This window comes from Triticum dicoccoides, chromosome 5A, assembly GCF_002162155.2.
Source record: "Triticum dicoccoides isolate Atlit2015 ecotype Zavitan chromosome 5A, WEW_v2.0, whole genome shotgun sequence".
Classification (NCBI taxonomy): Eukaryota; Viridiplantae; Streptophyta; class Magnoliopsida; order Poales; family Poaceae; genus Triticum; species Triticum dicoccoides.
In genome coordinates, this window is record NC_041388.1 from 44,154,979 (window position 1) to 44,176,694 (window position 21,716).

Sequence of the window (21,716 nt, forward strand, 5' to 3'; positions counted from 1 at the left end):
TGAGCCGAGCTGAGCTCACTCCTATGCGCTTCTTTTTGCCGGTCAGGGACGGAGAGTCTTTGACAGGTAGGGACGATCTGAGACGTCAGATCATGGGCTACTGACTTGGATGTGGGTTCAGCCCACGTCTCTCCACACGCGGCCGCACATATATATGTGGGGCGCTGCCAACCCTAGCCGCAGGGAAACAGAACGCATCTCCGCCTCCACGCCCATGTCGTTCCTCTGCTGCTGCTGCCGCCGGCGACTCCATCCTGTTCACCTTGTACACGGTAGACGGGAGAGGGGCGATTAGGTTTTTGGGCAGTGACTACGCGACTGCTCGCTTCTGTTCATCTACGTCCACACCACCTTCGTCATCACCATGTCGACCGACGCCGACCGTGCCGCCGCTAAGAAGGCCGAGGCCGATAAGAAGGCCGCCGAGGATGCCGCGGCTGCTGCCACCGTCACCGCCGCCGCGTGGCCAATTGGAGGGTACACATCGCCTAGAGGGGGGTGAATAGGCGCTTTAAAATAATTACGGTTTAGGCTTGAACAAATGCGGAATAAACCTAGCGGTTAATTTGACAAGCACAAAACCTACAACAACTAGGCTCACCTATGTGCACCAACAACTTATGCTAAGCAAGATAAACAACTAAGTGATAGCAAGATATATGAAAAGAAACAATATGGCTATCACAAAGTAAAGTACATAAGTAAAGGGCTCGGGTAAGAGATAACCGAGGCACACGGAGATGATGATGTATCCCGAAGTTCACACCCTTGCGGATGCTAATATCCGTTTGGAGCGGTGTGGAGGCACAATGCTCCCCAAGAAGCCACTAGGGCCACCGTAATCTCCTCACGCCCTCGCACAATGCAAGATGCCATGATTTCACTAAGGGACCCTTGAGGGCGGTCACCAAACCCGTACAAATGGCAACCCTTGGGGGCGTTCACCGAACCCGTACACTTTGGCAACCCTTGGGGGCGGTCATCGGTACCCGTCAAATTGCTCGGGGCGATCTCCACAACCTAGTTGGAAACCCCGACGCTTGCCCGGAGCTTTGCACCACAATGATTGAGCTCCGAATACCACCAACCGTCTAGGGCACCCAAGCACCCAAGAGGAACAAGCTCAAGGGTACCAAGCACCCAAGAGTAATAAGCTTCTCAACTTGAAACTTCCACGTATCACCGTGGAGAACTCAAACCGATGCACCAAATGCAATGGCAAGGGCACACGGAGTGCCCAAGTCCTTCTCTCTCAAATCCCACCGAAGCAACTAATGCTAGGGCGGAAAATGAGAGGAAGAACAAGAAGGAGAACACCAAGAACTCCAAGATCTAGATCCAAGGGGTTCCCCTCACATAGAGGAGAAAGTGATTAGTGGAAATGTGGATCTAGATCTCCTCTCTCTTTTCCCTCAAAAACTAGCAAGAATCCATGGAGGGATTGAGAGTTAGCAAGCTCGAAGAAGGTCAACAATGGGGGAAGAACACGAGCTCAAAGGATAAGGTTCATTGGGGAAGAAGACCCCCTTTTATAGGAGGGGGAAAAATCCAACCGTTACCCCCATATCAGCCCCGCAGAGAGCGGTACTACCGCTTTGACTACTGCGGTACTACCGCTTGGCCAGCGGTACTACCGCTCCCCTTCGTGGTACTGCCGCTGGGCCCAGAGTGGTACTACCGCGGTGGTCAGGACGGTACTACCGCACACGAGCGGTACTACCGCCTCCACTGCCGCGGCTAGCACCGTAAAACCCGACACGAAAAAGACCCCTCAAATCGAGGCGGTACTAGCACGAAGCCGCAACGGTACTACGGCTGGGGGCTACCAGCGGTACTACCGCTGTGGAGCGGTACTGCCGCTTGTAGCACCCAAGCGGTACTACCGCTGGGACCAACCAGAACTGCCACAACTTCTTCATATGAGCTCTGAATTGAGCAAACTCAAGCTTGTTGGAAACAAGACGACGAGTAGCATCAAAACAGCGACATAACCTCCAACATCGAAAACATCATTGAAGATGCGAGTGAACTCCGTTTTCGATGAACTCGAGCTTGTCATCAAGATGACCATAAGCTCCAAAACTCACAAAGAGAAGAACCAAACAAGAACCAATAAATATGATGCAAGGATGCAATGGTTTGAGCTCTCTATGAACGATACGATCAAGCTACTCATCGAGAGCCCCCCTTGATAGTACGACAATCGATCCTATAACCCGGTCTCCCAACTACCATCATGAGACTGGTAAAATAGAAAACCTATTAAGAGCAAAACTTTGCCTTGCACATGGTCCACTTGAGCTAGATGATGACGATCTTGACTCCCTTAAGATGAACCATCGATTGCGCTGGCTCGATGAAGACTAGTTGATTGCTCCCCCATACTCCACTATGGGTGAGTCACCCTTCCGCACATCTTCACAAGTCCGTTGTCACCACAATGGATGGCAAGCTTCAAGCATTTGATCTCTTCATGATGCTTTACTTGAACTTGCCCGCTTCACTTGAACTTGCACACCGCAACCTAACCCCACAAAGAACTCTCACGAAGACCATGGGTTAGTACACAAAGCGTAATTGACAATGCTTACCATACCATGGGATCGCTTGATCCCTCGGTACTGTTGGGGAACGTAGTAATAATTCAAAATTTTCCTACGTGTCAGCAAGATCAATCTAGGAGATTCTAGCAACGAGAGAGGGAGTGTATCTTCATACCCTTGAAGATCGCAAAACGGAAGCGTTACAAGAACGCGGTTGATGGAGTCGTACTCGCGGCGATTCAAATCGCGGAAGATCCGATCCAAGTGCCGAATGGACGGCACCTCCGTGTTCAACACACGTACAGCCCGGGGACGTCTCCTCCTTCTTGATCCAGCAAGGGGAGAGGAGAAGTTGAAGGAGAGCTTCGTCAGCACAACGACGTGGTGGTGGTGGAGCTCGTGGTTCTCCGGCAGGGCTTCGCCAAGCACTATGGAGGACGAGGAGGTGTAGGAGGAGGGAGGGCTGCGCCAGGGAAGAGGCCACCCCTGCCCTCCCACCCCTCCACTATATATAGGGGCAAGGAAAGAAGGTGGAGGCTTGCCTCCCAAGCCAGGAAGGCTTCCCTCCCAAGCCAAGAAGGTGGAAGCTTGCCTCCTAAGCCAAGGAGGCTTCCCTCCCAAGCCAAGAAGGTGGAAGCTTGCCTCCCAAGCCAAGGAGGCTTCTCTCCCAAGCCAAGAAGGTGGAAGCTTGCCTCCTAAGCCAAGGAGGCTTCCCTCCCAAGCCAAGAAGGTGGAAGCTTGCCTCCCAAGCCAAGGAGGCTTCCCTCCCAAGCCAAGAAGGTGGAAGCTTGCCGGGGCTCCCAAAACACCTTTCGGTCATGCTGGCCATAGCCTAGTTCCCCCGGAACACTTCCGGAACTCCTTGTGACGTCCGGGATCTCATCCGGGACTTCAAACTACCTTCGGTAACCACATACTATTTCCCATAACAACTCTAGCGTCATCGAACCTTAAGTGTGTAGACCCTACGGGTTCGGGAACCATGCAGACATGACCGAGACACCTCTTCGGCCAATAACCAATAGCGGGATCTGGATACCCATATTGGCTCCCACATGTTCCACGATGATCTCATCGGATGAACCACGATGTCAAGGATTCAATCAATCCCGTATACAATTCTCTTCGTCTATCGGTACGATACTTGCCCGAGATACGATCATCGGTATCCCGATACCTTGTTCAATCTCGTTACCGGCAAGTCTCTTTTACTCGTTCCCGTAACACATCATCCTGTGAACAACTTCTTGATCACATTGAGCTCATTATGATGATGCTTACCGAGTGGGCCCAGAGATACCTCTCTGTCATACGGAGTGACAAATCCCAGTCTTGATCCGTGTCAACCCAACAGATACTTTCGGGGACACCCGTAGTATACCCTTATAGTCACCCAGTTACGTTGTGACGTTTGGCATACCCAAAGCATTCCTACGGCATCCGGGAGTTACATGATCTCATGGTCTAAGGAAATGATACTTGACACTGGAAAGGTCTAGCAAACGAACTACACGATCTTTGTGCTATGCTTAGGATTGGGTCTTGTCCATCACATCATTCTCCTAATGATGTGATCCCGTTATCAATGACATCCAGTGTCCATGGTCAGGAAACCGTAACCATCTGTTGATCAACGAGCTAGTCAACTAGAGGCTCACTAGGGACATGTTGTGGTCTATGTATTCACACATGTATTATGATTTCCGGATAACACAATTATAGCATGAATAATAGAAAATTATCATGAACAGGGAAATATAATAATAATCATTTTATTATTGCCTCTAGGGCATATTTCCAACAGTCTCCCACTTGCACTAGAGTCAATAATCTAGTTACATTGTGATGAATCGAATACCCATAGAGTTCTGGTGTTGATCATGTTTTGCTCGCGGAAGAGGTTTACTCAACGGATCTGCGACATTCAAATCCGTGTGCACTTTACAAATTTCTATGTCTCCATCTTGAACATTTTCATGAATGGAGTTGAATCGACGCTTGATGTGCCTGGTCTTCTTGTGAAACCTGGGCTCCTTGGCAAGGGCAATAGCTCCAGTGTTGTCACAGAAGAGAGTGATCGGCCCCGACGCATTGGGTATGACTCCTAGGTCGGTGATGAACTCCTTCATCCATATTGCTTCATGCGCTGCCTCCGAGGCTGCCATGCACTCTGCTTCACATGTAGATCCCGCCACGACGCTTTGCTTGCAACTGCACCAGCTTACTGCCCCACCATTCAAAATATACACGTATCCGGTTTGTGACTTAGAGTCATCCAGATCTGTGTCAAAGCTAGCGTCGACGTAACCCTTTACGACGAGCTCTTCGTCACCTCCATAAACGAGAAACATATCCTTAGTCCTTTTTAGGTACTTCAGGATGTTCTTGACCGCTGTCCAGTGTTCCTTGCCGGGATTACATTGGTACCTACCTACCAAACTTACGGGAAGGTTTACATCAGGTCTGGTACACAACATGGCATACATAATAGACCCTATGGCTGAGGCATAGGGGATGACACTCATCTCTTCTATATCTTTTGCCGTGGTCGGGCATTGAGGTGTGCTCAATCTCACACCTTGCAATACAGGCAAGAACCCTTTCTTGGACTGATCCATATTGAACTTCTTCAATATCTTATCAAGGTATGTGCCTTGCGAAAGACCTATGAGGCGTCTCGATCTATCTCTATAGATCTTGATGCCTAATATATAAGCAACTTCTCCAAGGTCCTTCATTGAAAAACACTTATTCAAGTAGGCCTTAATGCTGTCCAAAAGTTTTATATCATTTCCCATCAAAAGTATGTCATCTACATATAATATGAGAAATGCTACAGAGCTCCCACTCACTTTCTTGTAAACACAGGCTTCTCCATAAGTCTGTGTAAACCCAAACGCTTTGATCATCTCATCAAAACGAATGTTCCAACTCCGAGATGCTTGCACCAGCCCATAGATCGAGCATTGGAGCTTGCATACCTTGTTAGCATTCTTAGGATCGACAAAACCTTCCGGCTGCATCATATACAATTCTTCCTTAAGAAAGCCGTTGAGAAATGCCGTTTTGACGTCCATTTGCCATATCTCATAATCATAGTATGCGGCAATTGCTAACAAGATTCGGACGGACTTCAGCTTCGCTACGGGTGAGAAAGTCTCATCGTAGTCAACCCCTTGAACTTCTCGATAACCCTTAGCGACAAGTCGAGCCTTATAGATGGTCACATTACCATCCGCGTCTGTCTTCTTCTTAAAGATCCATTTATTTTCTATGGCTCGCCGATCATCGGGCAAGTCAGTCAAAGTCCATACTTCATTTTCATACATGGATCCTATCTCAGATTTCATGGCTTCTAGCCATTTGTTGGAATCTGGGCCCGCCATTGCTTCTTCATAGTTCGAAGGTTCACCGTTGTCTAAAAACATGATTTCCAAGACAGGATTGCCGTACCACTCTGGTGCGGAACGTGTCCTTGTGGACCTTCAAAGTTCATTAGGAGTTTGATCCGAAGTACCTTGATCATCGTCATTAACTTCCTCTCTAGCCTGTGCAGGCATCACAGGAACATCTTCCTGAGCTGCGCTGCCTTCTGTTTCAAGAGGCAGTACTTCATCAAGCTCCACTTTCCTCCCACTTACTTCTTTCGACAGAAACTCTTTCTCCAGAAAGGACCCGTTCTTGGCAACAAAGATCTTGCCTTCGGATCTGAGGTAGAAGGTATACCCAACTATTTCAATGGGGTATCCTATGAAGACGCATTTTTCTGATTTGGGTTCGAGCTTTTCAGGTTGAAGTTTCTTGACATAAGCATCGCATCCCCAAACTTTTAGAAACGACAGCTTAGGTTTCTTCCCAAACCATAATTCATACGGTGTCATCTCAACGGATTTCGACGGAGCCCTATTTAAAGTGAATGCGGCTGTCTCTAGAGCGTATCCCCAAAATGATAGCGGTAAATCAGTGAGTGACATCATAGATCGCACCATATCTAATAGAGTGTGATTACGACGTTCGGACACACCGTTATGCTGAGGTGTTCCAGGCGGTGCGAGTTGTGAAACGATTCCACATTTCCTTAAGTGCGTACCAAATTCGTGACTTAAATATTCCCCCCCACGATCTGATCGTAAGAATTTTATCTTTCGGTCACGTTGATTCTCTACCTCATTCTGAAATTCCTTGAACTTTTCAAAGGTCTCAGACTTGTATTTCATCAAATAGACATACCCATATCTACTTAAGTCATCAGTGAGAGTGAGAACGTAACGATAGCCACCGCGAGCCTCAACGCTCATTGGACCACACACATCAGTATGTATGATTTCCAATAAGTTGGTTGCTCGCTCCATTGTTCCGGAGAATGGAGTCTTGGTCATCTTGCCCATGAGGCATGGTTCGCATGTGTCAAATGATTCGAAATCAAGAGACTCCAAAAGTCCATCTGTATGGAGCTTCTTCATGCGTTTGACACCGATGTGACCAAGGCGGCAGTGCCACAAGTATGTGGGACTATCATTATCAACCATACATCTTTTGGTATTCACACTATGAATACGTGTAACATTTCGTTCGAGATTCAACAAGAATAAACCATTCACCAGCGGGGCATGACCATAAAACATATCTCTCATATAAATAGAACAACCATTATTCTCGGATTTAAATGAGTAGCCATCTCGCATTAAACAAGATCCTGATACAATGTTCATGCTCAAAGCTGGCACTAAATAACAATTATTAAGGTTTAAAACTAATCCCATAGGTAAATGTAGAGGTTGCGTGCCGACGGCGATCACATCGACCTTGGAACCATTCCCGACGCGCATCGTCACCTCGTCCTTCGCCAGTCTCCGTTTATTCCGCAGCTCCTGTTTTGAGTTACAAATATGAGCAACCGCACCGGTATCAAATACCCAGGAACTACTACGAGTACTGGTAAGGTACACATCAATTACATGTATATCACATATACCTTTAGTGTTGCCGGCCTTCTTGTCCGCTAAGTATTTGGGGCAGTTCCGCTTCCAGTGTCCCTTTCCCTTGAAATAAAAGCACTCAGTCTCAGGCTTGGGTCCATTCTTTGACTTCTTCCCGGTAGCTGGTTTACCGGGCGCGGCAACTTCCTTGCCGTCCTTCTTGAAGTTCTTCTTACCCTTGCCTTTCTTGAACTTAGTGGTTTTATTCACCATCAACACTTGATGTTCCTTTTTGATTTCTACCTCTGCTGATTTCAGCATTGAATATACCTCAGGAATGGTCTTTTCCATCCTCTGCATATTGTAGTTCATCACAAAGCTCTTGTAGCTAGGTGGGAGCGACTGAAGGATTCTGTCAATGACCGCCTCGTCCGGGAGGTTAATGTCCAGCTGGGACAAGCGGTTGTGTAACCCAGACATCTTGAGTATGTGCTCACTGACAGAACTATTTTCCTCCATCTTACAACTGTAGAACTTGTCAGAGACTTCATATCTCTCGACCCGGGCATGAGCTTGGAAAATCAATTTCAGCTCTTCGAACATCTCATATGCTCCGTGCTTCTCAAAACGCTTTTGGAGCCCCGGTTCTAAGCTGTAAAGCATGCCGCACTGAACGAGGGAGTAATCATCAGCATGAGACTGCCAAGCGTTCATAACGTCTTGGTTCTCTGGGATGGGAGCTTCACCTAGTGGTGCTTCTAGGACATATGCTTTCTTGGCAGCTATGAGGATGATCCTCAGGTTCCGGACCCAGTCCGTATAGTTGCTGCCATCATCTTTCAGCTTGGTTTTCTCTAGGAACGCGTTGAAGTTGAGGTTGACATTAGCGTGGGCCATTTGATCTACAAGACATATTGTAAAGATTTTAGACTAAGTTCATGATAATTAAGTTCATCTAATCAAATTATTTAATGAACTCCCACTCAGATTAGACATCCCTCTAGTCATCTAAGTGATACATGATCCGAGTCAACTAGGCCGTGTCCGATCATCACGTGAGACAGACTAGTTATCATCGGTGAACATATCCATGTTGATCGTATCTTCTATACGACTCATGTTCGACCTTCGGTCTTCCGTGTTCCGAGGCCATGTCTGTACATGCTAGGCTCGTCAATCCAACCTAAGTGTATTGCGTGTGTAAATCTGGCTTACACCCGTTGTATGCGAACGTAAGAACCTATCACACCCGATCATCACGTGGTGCTTCGGAACGACGAACCTTAGCAACAGTGCATAGTTAGGGAGAACACATTCTTGATATTTTAACGAGGGATCATCTTATGTATGCTACCGCCGTTCTAAGCAAATAAGATGTAAAACATGATAAACATCACATGCAATCAAATAGTGACATGATATGGCCAATATCATTTCGCTCCTTCGATCTCCATCTTCGAGGCGCCATGATCATCGTCGTCACCAGCATGACACCATGATCTCCATCATCGTGTCTTCATGAAGTTGCCACGTCAACTATTACTTCTACTACTATGGCTAACGCTTTAGCAATAAAGTAAAGTAATTACATGATGTTTATGTTGACAAGCAGGTCATAAACAAATTAAGACAACTCCTATGGCTCCTGCCGGTTGTCATACTCATCGACATGCAAGTCGTGATTCCTATTACAATAACATGATCATCTCATACATCACATATATCATTCATCACAACCTTTGGCCATATCATATCACAAAGCACTTGCTGCAAAAACAAGTTAGACGTCCTCTAATTGTTGTTGCATGTTTTACATGGCTGCTATGGGTTTGTAGCAATAACATTTCTTGCCTACGTAAAAGCCACAACGGTGATATGCCAATTGCTATTTACCCTTCATAAGGACCCTCTTCATCGAATCCGATCCGACTAAAGTGGGAGAGACAGACACCCGCTAGCCACCTTATGCAACAAGTGCATGTCAGTCGGTGGAACCTGTCTCACGTAAGCGTACGTGTAAGGTCGGTCCGGGCCGCTTCATCCCACGATGCCGCCGAATCAAGATAAGACTAGTAACGACAAGCAAATTGAACAAATCATCGCCCACAACTACTTGTGTTCTACTCATGCATAGAATCTACGCATAGACCTAGCTCATGATGCCACTGTTGGGGAACGTAGTAATAATTCAAAATTTTCCTACGTGTCACCAAGATCAATCTAGGAGATGCTAGCAACGAGAGAGGGAGTGTATCTTCATACCCTTGAAGATCGCAAAACGGAAGCGTTACAAGAACACGGTTGATGGAGTCGTACTCGCGGCGATTCAAATCGCGGAAGATCCGATCCAAGTGCCGAACGGACGGCACCTCCGCGTTCAACACACATACAGCCCGGGGACGTCTCCTCCTTCTTGATCCAGCAAGGGGAGAGGAGAAGTTGAAAGAGAGCTCCGTCAGCACAACGGCGTGGTGGTGGTGGAGCTCGTGGTTCTCCGGCAGGGCTTCGCCAAGCACTATGGAGGAGGAGGAGGTGTAGGAGGAGGGAGGGCTGCACCAGGGAAGAGGCCACCGCTGCCCTCCCACCCCTCCACTATATATAGGGGCAAGGCAAGAAGGTGGAGGCTTGCCTCCCAAGCCAGGGAGGCTTCCCTCCCAAGCCAAGAAGGTGGAAGCTTGCCTCCTAAGCCAAGGAGGCTTCCCTCCCAAGCCAAGAAGGTGGAAGCTTGCCTCCCAAGCCAAGGAGGCTTCCCTCCCAAGCCAAGAAGGTGGAAGCTTGCCTCCTAAGCCAAGGAGGCTTCCCCCCAAGCCAAGAAGGTGGAAGCTTGCCTCCCAAGCCAAGGAGGCTTCCCTCCCAAGACAAGAAGGTGGAAGCTTGCCGAGGCTCCCAAAACACCTTTAGGTCATGTTGGCCATAGCCTAGTACCCCCGGAACACTTCCAGAACTCCTTGTGACGTCCGGGATCTCATCCGGGACTCCGAACTACCTTCGGTAACCACATACTATTTCCCATAACAACTCTAGCATCACCGAACCTTAAGTGTGTAGACCCGAACCATGCAGACATGACCGAGACACCTCTCCGGCCAATAACCAATAGCGGGATCTGGATACCCATATTGGCTCCCACATGTTCCACGATGATCTCATCGGATGAACCACGATGTCAAGGATTCAATCAATCCCGTATACAATTCTCTTCGTCTATCGGTATGATACTTGCCCGAGATTCGATCGTCGGTATCCCGATACCTTGTTCAATCTCATTACCGGCAAGTCTCTTTTACTCGTTCCCGTAACACATCATCCCGTGAACAACTTCTTGATCACATTGAGCTCATTATGATGATGTCTTACCGAGTGGGCCCAGAGATACCTCTCCGTCATACGGAGTGACAAATCCCAGTCTCGATCCGTGTCAACCCAACAGATACTTTCGGGGACACTCCTAGTATACCTTTATAGTCACCCAGTTACGTTGTGACGTTTGGCATACCCAAAGCATTCCTACGGCATCCGGGAGTTACACGATCTCATGGTCTAAGGAAATGATACTTGACATTGGAAAGCTCTAGCAAACGAACTACACGATCTTTGTGCTATGCTTAGGATTGGGTCTTGTCCATCACATCATTCTCCTAATGATGTGATCCCGTTATCATGGACATCCAGTGTCCATGGTCAGGAAACCGTAACCATCTATTGATCAACGAGCTAGTCAACTAGAGGCTCACTAGGGACATGTTGTGGTCTATGTATTCACACATGTATTACGATTTCCGGATAACACAATTATAGCATGAATAATAGACAATTATCATGAACAAGGAAATATAATAATAATCATTTTATTATTGCCTCTAGGGCATATTTCCAACAGGTACATCTTGTGTGCTTTGTGTGTTGATCAACTTGATTCACTCTTGACTTAGTCTTGATCAACCTTGACTCTTTCCAACTCTCTTCATTTGGATGATGTCTTGAAGGTAAACATGAATGATCACACAATCTTCTTCTTCAAGACATGCTTGCAATAAGCTCAACTCTCACATGACCAATCTTTGGATAATTCCTTAATAACACCTTGATCACCACATAAACTGCTTGAAACCAACACATGGACCTCAAGAAATGCCTATGGACAAATCCTTCAAATATAATTCAAGGCAACCATTAGTTCATAGAGATTGTCATTAATTACCAAAACCAAACATGGGGGCACCGCATGTTCTTTCAACATGCTCTATTAGATCGTAATCAGTGTGTTACCAATGATGTCCATGTCTTGCTCATGATTTATTCATGGATTAATTTAATCGAAAAACTGCCTATTTATTCATCAATCCAAAAACCTAATGTGTGTAGGAGTTTTTCGAATTCTGGTTTTGCTGTTGCACTGAAACCGTCCCCGTTTACGGGGACGTACTTTAAGCGTTGGCAGACTAAAACCACCTTATGGCTCACGACCATGAATGTGTTCTGGGTCGCCGGTGTGACTCCCAAAGGAACGATCGCTCCTGAACAGGAGAAGACGTTCAAGGAGGCCACTGTCGTGTTCCTCGGGGCAGTTCTGAGCGTGATTGGAGATAAGCTGGTTGACGCATATTTGCATATGCGGTCTGCCAAGGACTTGTGGGAGGCGCTCGAATGTAAGTTCGGGGCTGCCGATGCAGGGAGCGAGATGTATATTATAGAGTAGTTACACGATTACAAGATGGTTGAAAACCGTCCTGTATTGGAGCAGGCTCATGAGATAATATGCATTGTTAAGGAGCTTGAGCTTCTTAAGTGCGAGTTACCGGGCAAGTTTGTCGCGGGCTGCATAATCGCTAAGCTCCCCAATTCCTTGAGGAACTTTGCCACCACTCTGAAACATCAGAGGCGTGAATTCTCTGTGGAGGATGTCATTGGCCATCTGAGTATTGAGCAGAATTCAAGGGCAAAGGACTCGCACGGAAAAGGGGTCGAAGGAACTTCTGTGGCCAATATGGTACATCAGAAGAACTCCAATTCCCACAAGCCCAAGGGAAAGAACGGTGTCCAACAGAATGCCGACTTTAAGAAGAAGGGTAAGAAGACCTTCAAGAAGAACAAGAAGGATGAGGGCTGCTTTACTTGTGGTTCGGTTGAACATTGGGCCAACAAGTGCCCAAACAAGTACAAGAAGCCAGGGCAGGACTCCAAGTCTGTCAATATGATTGTGAGCAACAATGAGAGTGGTGCATCTGGGTACGGTAATTTATTTGATGTATTGTCAGTTTGGCCTTCCACCGATTGGTGGGTCGACACAGGTGCAGGTGTTCATGTGTGTGCTGACATTTCATTTTTTTTTGTTACCAGGCCACAGCTCACGGGTCCGTACTGATGGGGAATGGCGTGAGTGCTTTTGTTCTTGGTGTTGGCACGGTCGATCTGAAGTTTACTTTGGGAAGGATCGTGCAGCTGAAGAACGTGCAGCATGTCCCCGCCATCAAGAAGAACCTTGTTAGTGGCTCCCTTCTATGTAGAGAAGGGTTTAAGTTGGTATTCAAGTCTAATAAATTAGTTGTTACGAAATATGGACTATTTTTTGGAAAAGGGTTATGAATGCGGAGGCATGTTCCGCCTTTCTCTTGCAAATCTATGAAATAAAGTCATGAAAAATATTCATTGAGTGTTAATGAATCTGAAGTCTGGCATTCACGTCTTTGTCACATTAGTTTCGGCGTTATGACGCGGCTAGCAAAATTGAATTTAATCCCGAGTTTCACTTTAGCCAAAGGTTCTAAGTGCCATTCGTGTGTGCAATCTAAGCAACCTCGCAAGCCCCACAAGGCAGCAGAGGAGAGACACTTGGCGCCACTTGAACTCATACATTCTGATCTTTGTGAGATGAATGGTGTGTTGACTAAAGATGGAAAGAAATATTTCATGACTTTGATAGATGATTCCACTAGGTATTGCTATGTGTATCTGTTAAATACAAAAGATGGGGCTCTACACTACTTTAAAATCTATAAGGCAGAAGTTGAGAATCAACTCGAAAAGAAAATTAAACGAGTCCGGTCAGATCGTGGTAGAGAGTACTTCTCGAAAAAATTTGATGCCTTTTGTGCGGAACACGATATTATTCACGAGAGGACGCCTCCCTACTCACCCCAGTCAAACGGGGTTGCCGAGCGGAAAAATCGTACTCTAACTGATTTGGTTAACGCCATGTTAGATACGTCGGGTTTATCCAAGGCATGGTGGGGGGAGGCTATAATGACATCATGTCATGTCCTGAATAAAGTTCTGACAAAGGATAACGATATCACTCCTTATGAGAAGTGGACCAAGAGAAGGACAACACTCTCGTACTTACGTACTTAGGGCTACTTGGCGAAAGTTAATGTGCCGATCCCCAAAAAGCATAAGCTTGGACCAAAGACTGTGGACTGTGTTAATTTGGGTTGCGCTATGAATAGTGTTGGCTATAGATTTCTAGTAGTGAAATCTGAGGTACCTGACATGAAGGTCGGTACAATTATGGAGTCTAAGGATGCTACATTCTTTGAGCACATTTTCCCCATGAGAGATGTACAAAGCACTTCTAGATAGGAATCTGAGGAGACTCCTGAACCTGCCACTCTGATGGAATATTATAAACAAACACATGATGAAAATCCTGAGGAGGATAATGAGGAAACCCTTGGTAGGGGCAAGAGACAAAGGACTGTAAAGACCTTTGGTGATGATTTCTTCATATACCTCATGGAGGATAATCCCATTTCTGTTTCAGAAGCGTATGCATCTCCAGAAGTTGTCTACTGGAAGGATGCGGTCCGTAGCGACATGGATTCCATCATGGCTAACGGGACTTGGGAGCTTACTGAACGTCCTTATGGTTTCAAACCATTGGGATGCAAGTGGGTGTTCAAGAAGAAGCTTAGGCCCGACGGTACGATAGAAAAGTACAAGGCTAGGCTTGTGGCCAAGGGCTACACCCAGAAAGAAGAAGAAGATTTCTTCGACACTCATTCACCTGTGGCCAGACTGACGACCATTCGAGTATTACTCTCGTTGGCGGCCTCGCATGGTCTTCTCATTCATCAGATGGATGTTAAGACGGCTTTCCTGAACGGAGAGCTAAAGGAGGAAATCTATATGCAACAGCCTGATGGCTTTGTGGTGGATGGTCAGGAAGAAAAGGTGTGTAAGTTGGTGAAATCTTTGTATGGCCTGAGACAAGCGCCTAAACAATGGCATGACAAGTTTAATGAAACCTTGACATCTGTTGGCTTTGTTGTTAATGAGGCTGACAAATGTGTATACTATCACTATGGTGGGGGCGAAGGAGTTATACTGTGTTTGTATATTGATGACATACTGATATTTGGAACTAATGTCAAGTTGATCGAGGAGGTTAAGTCTTTCCTATCTCAGAACTTTGAGATGAAGGACCTTGGAGTGGCTGATGTTATCTTGAACATCAAGCTATTGAGAGATGATGAGGGTGGGATTACACTTCGGCAATCCCATTATGTTGAGAAGGTGTTGAGTCGCTTTGGATATTTGGACTGCAAACCATCTCAAACACCATACGATTCTAGTGTGCTAATTCGAAAGTCTAAAGGCACAGCTATAGATCAATTGAGATACTCTCAGATTGTTGGTTCACTCCAGTATCTAGCGAGCGCAACGAGGCCTGACATCGCATTTGCTATTAGCAAACTGAGCCGATTTGTTTCCAAACCGGGTGATGTACATTGGCGTGCTCTTGAGAGAGTTATGCGCTATCTGAAAGGTACTATGGACTATGTACTTCACTATACCGGATACCTGTTGGTACTTGAAGGGTATAGTGATGCGAATTGGATCTCTGATGCTGATGAGATGAAGGCCACTACTGGGTATATATTTACTCTTGGAGGTGGTGTTGTTTCCTGGAAGTCTTGCAAGCAAATGATCTTAACAAGATCGACAATGGAAGCAGAATTAACAGCATTAGATACCTCGGGTGGCAAAGCGGAATGGCTTCGAGATCTGTTGATGGACTTGCCAGTGGTTGAGAAGCCGGTTCCAGCCATCCTTATGAACTGCGACAATCAAACAATTATTGTCAAGGTGAAGAGTTCAAAGGACAACATGAAGTCCAATAAACACATAAGAATGAGATTGAAAGTTGTCAGAAAATTGAGGAACTCCGGAGTGATAGCGTTGGATTATATTCAAACGGCTAAGAATCTGGCAGATCCCTTTACTAAAGGGCTATCACGTGTTGTGATAGATAGCGCATCAAGGGAGATGGGTATGAGACCCACATGAGTTGCAATGGTAGAAACCCAACCTATGTGATCGGAGATCCCATGAAGTAGGACCTGGGAAAACAAGCCAATGGTGAACTGAGGAGAGTAACTTTACTAACCCACTCCGTTGGAGATGCAATACTCTCGAAAACTGTATGGGAGGATGACTACTGTCTTAATGTGTTCCAAGGCTTATATGTATAAGCAAGATGCTATCCTACAGAGTGATCTTTGGAGGAACACACCTATATGAGCCCGACTGCTGGTCACATTCTATGAGATTGGGGTGATCTCTAGCAAGCTCATGAACAGGCCAGGAGTGTGACTAATATGCTCCACCCGAGGGGTCGGCCTTCGGCAGCCTCGTATCAGTGAGACTTGTGGTGAAACTTCTTGACGCCAAACTGACAATTCAAGGCATAGTCCATTGTTCAGTTGTGAAGGAGTGTAACTATTTGGTCTAGGTGGAGCTCAACCTTAATCGGTCTCCACTGAGATGCTGGTATATTGAAACAACGTTTGGAACAAAGGACAAAGTGGGCCCCTGAGATCTGGTGGGGGATTGTTGAAAAATGAGATGGGCCTAGAGCCCATATGACAATTTCAGATTTAATCTCTAAGGGCCCATGTAGGTGGCATGACAAGGTGGTGGGAAGTTTAGTCCCACCCTGGAAGTGGAAGGAGAGTTGGAGTGCTTTATAAGGGATTCTCTCCCTCATGCTATTGGAGCTTGAGAAGAGATGAGGCCCTCGCGCACTCCTCCTCCTCCGCTCGCCACGCCTCGTCACGACGCGACGCGACGCGGGTTGCGGGATTGAGCCGAGCCGAGCTCACTCCTATGTGCTTCTTTTTGCCGAGTCTTTGACAGGTAGGGCCACGATCTGAGACGTCAGATCATGGGCTACCGACTTGGATGTGGGTTCAGCCCACGCGGCCGCACATATATATGTGGGGCGCTGCCAACCCTAGCCGCAGCGAAACAGAACGCATCTCCGCCTCCGCGCCCACGTCGTTCCTCTGCTGCTGCTGCCGCCGGCGACTCCATCCCGTACACCGTAGACGGGAGAGCAGGCCTCCGAAACCCCGCCTCTCCGGATCCTGTACGGGAGAGGGGTGATTAGGTTTTTGGGCAGCGACTACGCGACTGCTCGCTTCTGTTCATCTACGTCCACATCACCTTCGTCATCACCATGTCGACCGACGCCGACCGTGCCGCCGCTGAGAAGGCCGAGGCCGACAAGAAGGCCGTCGAGGATGGTATACATCGCTTATCCCTCTCGTGTTTCTTTCTGTTATAGCAGTAATAGCAATATGCGTAGATGTTTCTACTATGTGCGTAGTACATGCTCTGTTAGATCGTAATCAGTGTGTTACCAATGCTGTCCATGTCTTGCTCATGATTTATTCATGGATTAATTTAATCGAAAAGCTGCCTATTTATTCATCAGCCGCTGCCCCCGCGGCCCTCCCTACCGCTGCCGTCCATCGGCTCCTCACGCCCCGAGCGCATCCGCGACCGTCCATCGGCTCCTCGCGCCCCGAGCGCATCCGCTACCGCCGTGCCTCCTGCAGCCCCCGCCGCGCCTATGCCACTCGTCGCCGTCCAGGAGGTCCCCGTCGCCGCCCTTCAAGCGGTCCAGGCGGGACGACGGGTACGACCGACGAGGAGGCCGTAGCAAATGGACGAAGCAGCAAATGGAGCCATCTCATCGACCCGGGGTGCGTGCTTCCATGACTTCCGGTGCCCAGCTCGCCAAATAGGGACACCGAGAAGCGGCTGCGTCAATGGCTCGCTGTCGCCGGCAATATTTCCCGCCTTGGACCTCCTTTATCATCCTCCGCATCCATCCATCCAGAGAGGCGAACCTTCTTCAGTCTTCAATCAGTTCCACGAGCGACATCCGGCACCGCGTCCCATGGTAATCAGCAATTTCTTGGTACACCTTTCCACCGTTGCAGACTACTGTCAAATCTGATGCCACAGACCATCCTGCTAATAGCATTAGATAGTAAGCCACGCGCCACAATTCTAATTATGTACTGCTACCAAATTACTAATTTTGCAGCAATACTTGATGCCATGCAGCTTACCATCAGAATACAAATTGAGTTGGAAAACCAAATGGAATATACAATAGGTACTGTGATAAGGCTTGCTGCAAACTGAGGTTACCAAACATTTAGTACAGCACACTGTATCCAGCCATCCCCCATCCATCTACAGACTACAGGCACCAGCCACCAATGTAATTTCCCTCTTCTTTTGAAACAAATCTGAAACTTTTTTGTAAATTGCTACTGCCACAGATTGCTAGAAGGAGTAGAAGTCACTTGGCCAAACATTGTTGAATCATCAGAATGAGATAATTATGCTTATCAAACATTTCCAGACTCTTAAATATTTGTCGCGAATTTGACATGGTAAAGCACTGTGTGCGGACTTATGAATTATGACAAGACATTTTGAGTTATGATGCGTAACCATGATAGCTGGTGTTGAACTCAGATATACACACTAAATGTTCTGATATGCCAAAATAAACGCATTAGAATCTTTTTAATTATCCCTACTATTTTTCAGAGGTTGTTCTGCCGGTGCTAATTATGATGTTCTGCTACTGCTATTGCATATAGAGGGAGATCAGGGAGGAGAGCAGCAGCCTGCTCCTGCGATTTTGTTCATGCTGTTGCTTGGTTACTACTCCCTCCGTCCGGAAATACTTGTCCTCGAAATGGTTGTATCTAGACTTATTTTAGTTATAGATACATTTCATTTTATCCATTTTGAGGACAAGTATTTCCGGACGGAGGGAGTACTACACATCTATACAGAGAACACACAGAAGGCTGCTACTTGCATACGTAACTCTGGCGAGTCGTGGTGACGAGATTTTGATCTTTAGATTCAGAGTGGACAATGCATCCACATCAAGGAAGTAAATGTGCCCGTGCGTTGCCCATGCGCTGGAAAGTGTTTCATTATCAAAAACTGTGGCTGCAAAACCAGCGCTCAAATTGAACATCCATTCCATTGAACCGTGGGGACAACATGAGGCATCTGTCTCTGATCTGTTGTTACTTTGGTAGATAATATGTACTGTGCGTGCGTGCATGTGTTGATAAGTAGCAGATTTGCTTGGCCGCCTGTGACACTCATGTCAAATCCTTGACATTTCTGGGGTTATACAAGCAGCATGTTTTCTACTCCCTCTGTCCCATAATATAAGAACGTTTTTGACACCAGTGTAGTGTCAAAAACATTCTTATATTATGGGACGGAGGGAGTAAGGTTTTGTTTTCCCTGCCTCCATCTCTTCCATGGCAAGCAGCACAAGTTTCTTTGTTTGTAAATTAAGCAGTCTGGTAGATTTGGAAAGGAGGAACAGGGTACTGAACTTTTATATATCTGCATAAGGTACATCCCAATTAAGCAGATTTGTTTTTCTGTTCTGAACAGGGTACTGAACTTGATAATTTTACCTTTCTGTTCTAAATTGCAGATTTGCAAGAATATTATGTTATGTAAGAACATGGCGGTGCAGTCACCCGAGGTGAAGAAGCTCCGTCACCTACCAACACCTCCTCCACCAGGCTGACAAGCACAACTGCTGACAACTGACAAGTATGCTAATCCACTACATCTGCATCGCTTCCTCCCAGCCTGTGGTTTATTACTTGGAGCATGTTGTTCTTTTATCATATACACAAATCTGTCCATGCTTAAATGTGGTCATTTGGTTGTGGAATAGGAGAAACATTATAGTGTTATTTAGCAGATGCAAACCTGTCCATGCTTGATTTGGACCAAGAATTACTGGTATTGCCTATTTGGTATGTAAACATATTTTTTTGGATGTCACAGAAAATTACGATGCTACTACATAGGTTTGAATCAAACAAATTAAATTTGGAATAGGATCCCTGAAAGTAATAAAGTGCTTCTTGAATGCATGGAAACAAAAAGTTAGATATCTCAGAGGTACTATGTCATATAGTCTGAAAGTGGCACACATGGATATGTATATTCTTGGTTAGCTTTATGTTCTATTTTTGTTGTACATGCTCCAAGAGTAAATGTGTTATTCTGAAAGGAGATGAAGTGAATTGTCTTCTACTGCAACCAATGGACATTTCATTCTACACATATGTCCTGATATTGTAGTGCCACTTGATTTCCTTTAAAATTTCAGTACCAATTGAGCAATATTGGCCTTTCCTTTTTCCTGTATTAAGTAGTGATCATGGAGTCAAAGCTCATGGAGATAGTCTGTTACTGATTGTTGCACCTATAGAGCTCACTAATATAACATTTGCTGGTTCATCTAACTTATTTGATCTATATGTTGTTTTTACCTGTAACACGAAGAGAAAAACAACCTCGATTAGTTCATAAATTTTAAAATTATACATTTTGTACAATTTATGCTGGTTCCAGTCACAACATGCCAGCAACTAATCCTTGCAGCAACACCAGGACAAGACTTTGGATATTTTCCTATACATTTGACATTAAAGTTATACCAACTTGCATCCATCATCCATCGATCACTAGCTATTACATGCAGTATGTAATTATGCGATGTCAATGGAACATCCAAATCATTCAAATACGACCACTGATTCTACACAATTGTTTATGCTTTTACAAATGACAAAGCAGAAATCGATTTTAAGATAATCTATAATTATAATAAAACAAGCGATTATTTTCTTGAAAGAAAAACGAGGGATTATTAATATGTTTAAATATGAGGATTTGCAGTACTGTAGGTCCTTACCTCTTCTTTTCCAAAGTAGAGAAGACAAAAAAAATCTGACCCCACTAATCGGTACGTGCAGCAGTGAGGAACCCAGCAAAAGGGGAGCTTGGCTGCCAACGGGGTGATGGACAGATTGTAGGGGGTGCTTGCCACATATCTTCAATGTGAGAATATTGATTTCTCTTCTACAGTATCAATTAGTAAGCATTTTCAAACTGTAAGGAAAAAATGTTCAGGAGTTAATCTACTTTGCTTACTATTCATTCGAGATGGCAGAATACTTTGCTTACTATCCTCTTCAATTATTTCCAGATTACAACGATGCCAATGTTCAGGAGTTAATCTACTGCAGAAAAAATGACACACCATTGTCAAGTTGGGTGGAATTCAGCCTGCTGTATCTGTTTGTTTTTTTGCTTCTGGCATATCCATCAACTCTGTTAACACCAAACAAAGTAACAAACTTGACAAAACTGAAACTCATCTCCCAGATTTCTCTATGCACCGCCATAGATTCTGATTTGTCCATTGTCTTTACAACTTACATTTTGTATGTATCTGGAAGCTAATTCAGCATGACCCACGAGTGTTGACTTGTATGTTAGTGTGATGGCATCTCACTGAAAATAGAATAAAGGAAAATATATATTAGGTGTGTGTTATAAGAATTAGTAGTCCATGCTGCCATGCAACCAATATGTAGTCAGACTTTAAAACCATTGTCATGCAAAAAATTACGATAACTTTTCGAGTACTTCGGTTATCCAGGTTTTTATATAGAGGTTCCCTTTGTTGTAGGGTGTCTCCATCTATGGTCGAAATTATTTTATTTCGAAGAAATTCAGTAAAAGTGCTCTTTTCTACACTCCAGAATTATTTCTGACTGCTTCCCCATACTCAACCTCGGTCATCATTTCCTTCTAATAATATTAAATAATGTCACCACTCATATAGTGTTTCAAAATATTGCTTCTTACCCGAATTTAAGAATGTATTAGAAAACAACACCAACTCACGATGTATTAGAAGTGCTCTTTTCTACACTCCAGAATTCTTTCTGACTGCTCCCTCAACTAAACCTCGGTCATCATTTCCTTCTAATAATATTAAATAATGTCTCCACTCATATAGTGTTTCATATTATTGCTTCTTATCCGAATTTAAGAATGTACTAGAAGTATTTATCTGCTGGCAGGTTGCAGACAAAGGAATCCACCCACCTTGTGA

The 21,716-nt window shown here is 45.6% G+C and overlaps 1 long non-coding RNA gene across 1 annotated transcript; it reads left to right on the forward strand.

The window, feature by feature from the left end:
- Window positions 1-18,544: 18,544 nt before the first annotated feature.
- On the forward strand, window positions 18,545-21,068 carry LOC119296932. The gene is made up of 4 exons (XR_005145453.1): window positions 18,545-19,144; window positions 19,230-19,351; window positions 20,569-20,653; window positions 20,802-21,068. It is a non-coding gene; the product is annotated as an uncharacterized LOC119296932 (long non-coding RNA).
- Window positions 21,069-21,716: the final 648 nt, after the last annotated feature.